The sequence below is a fragment of the Lathyrus oleraceus genome, chromosome 1, assembly GCF_024323335.1.
Source record: "Lathyrus oleraceus cultivar Zhongwan6 chromosome 1, CAAS_Psat_ZW6_1.0, whole genome shotgun sequence".
Lineage (NCBI taxonomy): Eukaryota > Viridiplantae > Streptophyta > Magnoliopsida > Fabales > Fabaceae > Lathyrus > Lathyrus oleraceus.
This window is the reverse complement of record NC_066579.1, coordinates 309,154,729-309,160,361: the sequence shown is the minus strand read 5'-3', so window position 1 is coordinate 309,160,361 and position 5,633 is coordinate 309,154,729. Positions and strand designations below refer to the sequence as shown.

At 40.3% G+C, this 5,633-nt stretch overlaps 1 pseudogene; it reads left to right on the top strand.

The window, feature by feature from the left end:
* The first annotated feature begins 780 nt into the window (after positions 1 to 780).
* On the top strand, positions 781 to 1,430 carry LOC127104468 (E3 ubiquitin-protein ligase At3g02290-like; annotated as a pseudogene).
* Positions 1,431 to 5,633: the final 4,203 nt, after the last annotated feature.

Genomic DNA, 5,633 nt, shown 5'->3' with positions numbered 1-5,633 from the left:
AAACTTGAAAGAGCTCCACATTTCAATGCATTTGAGGAATATTTGACTTCTAATCTTAAGCTATATGCCAATCAACTGAGCTATGCTTTTGAGTGGCAAGTAGGACCACGATTGCTAATGATCTTGAAGTTTTTTTTCCTGAATATGTTGATAACAATAGCTCGCGCACTTTTAGTTCAAGTGAAATCCAACGGATCAGAAACATGTTCACTAGATGGGTCATTCCTAATCGTGATTTGTTCGGGACTGAGACCTTGTCCAATTCAGGCCTAAGCATAGGTGCTTTGTTTAGTATGATCTTAATCCAACTGTCATCAAGCATCCGCTGTTGTCATTCTCTCCCCGAAGTTGCCGCTTCCATCACTTGAATCTCCGACGATATTGTTGTTGTTTGTGTGGCCTTCATGCTGTGTAGTTGTGCTGCTAGAAGAGAATCCACAAACAGTCCTACTCAGTCACATACATTGCAATATGAATTAGGGACATCAAAGAGCTTCCTCCACACCGGCTGGCTGAAATAAGAAGATTATGTGAAGACTACAAAAAGAAAGAGAACAACAACAAAATACAGTATCGCTTCAATTTCGTTGTTTCATAGCAATTCTCGCCGAAAAAACCAAACTTTCACCTCAAAACTTCTGTATACTCTTCTCAATTTCACACTTCCAGGTGAGCAAGATAAACGGTGTTCTTATCCATGTTGCAAGTGTATCTGAACTTATGAAGGATGGAAAACATAGTTGGTGCGATGTTGTCGAACACTATTTTTCTCAAAAAAACATGCATGTAACACCATCTAGTTTCTATTGATTGGTTGAAAAGTAGGAAAGATTAGAAGTTGGTTGGAATAGTGGGCTCTGTTTGCTGTTGTTTGAGCTGCGATGATGTAAAAGATTATGTGAACCCAAATAATCCTGCGTATAGGAACGACATGTGTCTTAGTTGCTTGGTACAGAATCTTTTGAATGCGTGTGCATCAATATTCCGAAGAGACGAAACACTTTCAATTTCTTCATCTCTTCACGGAACAACATCCATGACATCTGCAACATCACTTGATAAATCTCTATCGGACATGTATCGTTCTCCTCCAAGGCCCTTACCATATGATGCAGAGCCTCTGAACTCATCAGACAAATGGAATGAATGTGCCCGAGAAGATGAATTAAAGATATACCGTTCTAAGTCTGCATCAAGAATGTTCATCAGCAAAATACACACCTGGAGTTGGGCTTGTTTACACGTCATCATCAGAAAAAGAGGATATCTGTCCAACTTGCCTTGAAGAATACACTAAAGAGAATCCCAAGATAATGACAAAATGCTCTCATCATTTTCACCTTAGCTGCATCTATGAGTGGATGGAGAGAAGTGACAACTGTCCAGTTTGTGGAAAGGAGATGGAATTCGATGAGACAATATACTCTTGATAATCTGGAGGTGGATAAAGGCAACATCTGAAGATAGTAGTCAGGCTACAGTGAAAAGAAAAATCACTAAGAATCAAAGAGAATTTGAATTTGAAGTCAGTATTCTATGAATAATTCAACACAAAAAATACCGTGTATCCCGTGCTTGGGATGGATCTACTGATCTAGAAACTATTAACACGCAGCAAGTTCACTCAAGCACTTCTGAAAATGCCATGAATTTGTCTTCGGATGTTCATGGTTTGCCCGAAGCTTCGGTATCGGATGCTGAGATCAAGCCAAATGATTTACCTTATCATAATGGTGTTGAACATGTCCATGCTTCATACCTCAAACCTGCGGGTTTTGTCTCCAAACAAGAAAAATAAAGTGCGCATCAGTTCAATAATAATAATTAGACCATGCTACGAAACCGTTACTATCATGTCAAGTTTGGAACATAAGAAAGCGAGCTACTGATAGAAAGTTCTTTGAATAAAACAAAGACAGAAGGAAAGGTTCTAAACTTACAATTTCCTACACACACTTCAGTGTGTCAGCTGTTGGGAGGATCGTGACCAATTGTTCAAGGAAGTAGAAGGGATTATCAGAAGGCATATTAAAATGTCGGTTCTCCCTAGTGTCCAGCCATTCCATGAAATAGCATATCCGATGTGGTTGACATCAGCTATCTGTGAGATTTGGTTTGCGTTATCCGGGATTTTGGATCAGTTTCCAAAGTGGTCGCCCATTAACCGTGAGATTTATCTTGACAGGCTTGCTATAAGATATGATCGTGATGGAGAACCATCACAGTTGGCCCTTATTGACGTTTTCATCAGTACAGAGAACCCTCTCAAGGAGCCGCCTCTTATCACTGCAAATACTGTTTTGTCTATACTCTCCGTTGATTACCCTGTCGACAAGGTTTCCTGCTATGTATCAGATGATGGTTCAGCTATGCTGACTTTTGAAGCCTTATCAGAAACAACTGAGTTTGCAAAGAAGTGGTTGCCTTTTTGCAACAAACACAATATTGAGCCTAGTTCCCCTGAGGCTGATGAAAGCAAATTGCCGTTACAGTTAGCAATGGTAGGACGCCTCAATGTTACGTCATCTGCTCAGGACCTTCCCATGCCGTATGGTTATAAATCTAACATATCGTTTGGTTGCTGCATGTTTGAAATTGTTGCATATCAACCAGCATTTCACGCTCCGAACAACGCTGAAGTTATCAATAAAATAAGTAGATCCGCTATTTCTCCATTGCCAATTGCTTACTCTCTCACACTGAAACAATTTATCAAGAGCATGTTGAGGAAAAATCCTGAACACAGACCAACAGCGGCTGATTTGTTGAGACATGCACTCAACATCTCAAATGTCGGCACACTATGCTGATAAGAAGCACTTGCCGCATCAAACGGTGGACTGTACCAATAATGAGCGTTTTCCATGAGTAAAACCGACTCTACATTCTCAAGTTCAAAAGCAAAGAGCTTCCAGATGTCCTTGCTCTCGACGAAGCCACACCTGAACCGTGTCAAAATAGTTATGCGATATCGTGCCGACACCAATTTAACCCACGAACAAATCATGTCGCTTGCAAACCTCAGCTGAAATTCAACCTGGTGACGTATGTCCTGCAAGTATCAGCAACAGATGAAATTAACACGACCATGTACCATTAATTCAAGAAAACGTATACTCAAGTGGTTTCACAACAGTGATTTACCTGTGGTAAAAAGTTAGGATGAGAGTTTAAGGGGGACCACCAAGCTTGAGCAGACAATTTTAGAATTTCCGCTCCACTACATGGACAGTTGCCTTAGCTCCTGGCCACTACCAACGGTACGAAAAAGCAGACGAGAGGGACCACCTGCTTGAGTGAAGACAAAAACCTCCAGCATCCTCCGTACGGACAACCTCCACTACACAACAGGAAACACAACAGAGAGGTCATATATAAAAGGGGTTACTATTCACGAAACCCTAAAACTTTGGGGGGGGGGGGGGACAACGAAAACGGCGAATCCATAAAGAATCCAAGAGGAGACGAACCTTAGGAGAGGCGACGAACCTTAGGAGAGGCAACGAAATCGATTCGGGCGATTCTTTGGAGCTCAAGCAAAGTAGCTGAGGCGTCGATTTCGAAAGAGGAAGGAGAGAGAGAACCGCATACTTGTCTATTTGCTTCCAAGGCATATCGACGGTAGATCTCTCGCTCTTTCTTCATCTCGTTTTCGGTCTCGTAAATGTGCGTATATCTTCCTTTTTCTTTCAGAACTGTTCTTTTTGAGGTTGAGTTTAGGTTAGGGTGAGGAGAAGTGTTTTTCTTCTTTGATGGAGAGGTTTTGTGTGAAGGTATCAGAGTAAGGAGAGAAAGTTTGAGGTGGAGGGTTCAATGGATCGTGCCTGTGGATCCGGATAACCCGGTTTGGATCCGCCCCCCCCCCCCCCCCCCCCCCCCCCCCCTTTTGGGCTTTGTGGGGCGACCACACGTCCCCTTCCTTTTAGCTTGCTGCGCCCTGATGGACCTTAGGGACATTCAGGGTCCATTTAACATTTTTTAATTTGGCCATTTATTTATTTTTGTGTTTATGTGTTTGAGTGGCTGCTACAATGACAACTGGTTGTCCATGGCCAAGTGGAGGAAGGTTTATCTTGCCTTCCTCAATAAACAATTCAGATCCTTTTCTTCCTCCCATTCTATTCCATTTCTTTCAAAAACTTCATCAAATGCTTGATCCAACGTTAAGCAATTTTTCATAATAAAAACTCAAAAAATATTAATTCATATTCAAGACCTTTTCAATAAAGATGGAAATGGAACGTGGTGTATACCGCGCACTCCTGAGACTAGGATTCGAGACGGATGTCTCGCTCGTCCTAGTTCTCGCCATCATCCAAATTTATCCACTTTGTTTTCTCTCAAACACTCATTCAAATCTTTCTCAATCGCTCATCAAATGCGTGATCTAATGTCAAGTCATTTTCACAACAAAACTCAAAATACTTAATTCCTATCTAAACACCTTTCAATAAAGATGGAAATGGACCGTGGTGGATACCACGCACTCCTGAGATTAAGATTCGAGGCGGATGCCTCGCCTATCTTAGCTCTCGCCATCATTTTAAATTGTCAATGCAGTTTCTTCAAACCCTTTCTCAATCAAACCTCAAAATACTTAATTCTTATTAAACACTTTTTCAATAAAGATGGAAATGGAACATGGTGTATACCGTGCACTCCTGAGACTAGGATCCGAGATGGATATCTCGCTCATCCAAGTTCTCGCCATTACTCAAAATAAATCCAACCAATCAAACTCTTTCTCGCCGCCGTGCGATTAATCAAAAACCTTTTCACAAATGAAAGGTAATTTGTTTCAAAACAATGCAAGGCGATGTTTTTCCACCTGTTTTGGGTAGTCCAACAATGTTTTCGTCGATTTGACACAAAGTAGCTTTCGCTAAAATCTACCAACAAACAAACATTTTTCTACCTAGAACTACGTAAGCCTTGATTTCTCTGTTGAGATACGTAGGAGTAGGATTTGTAAATCTTGTCAGGCCCACTAATAAAAAACTTAGGTTTAGTCCTTCGTCAAAAAATCCAAAAATATTCTCCTGTCTTCTATTCTTTCTTTCCCACCTAATAACTGGAAAAGCCTAACATTTCAAACTAACATTAACGCACACAACTAACCTAATGGTTCCCGTTGAGGTACGACAATACTCTTGAGCACTTAGAGATTATTTTGTCTTGAACCTTCATATTGAAAGAGAAGAATATTTTAATCAATTGATTAAAGTCTTATCCAATACAAATATTCATATTCATTCACAATTACTTTGTAAAATCCTAAGTACCAAGGATTGTTTGGTTTTAGGTGTATTGCTTATTATCCAGGATTATTGGATATAAGTGTCAAGAAAAGGAAGGATTGTTTTCTTTCTTGTGAGTTAAGTTTTCAAGAGGATTATTCTTGATTACTTAGTTAGAGGCTTACTTTAGGAGATCTAACAATAATAAAATCTCTTACACATTGTAAGGGGACTGGAGTACTCTCAAGTTGTGAGGGGAACCAGTATAATTCCTGGTGTTCTTTACTTTCCGCTCTTTACCGCTTTCATTATCATATCAATCCAGAAATGAAAAACCTTTATCCACCAAATCAGAATAAATTTTCTAAAGTCCTAATTCACCCCCACCCCCCTCTT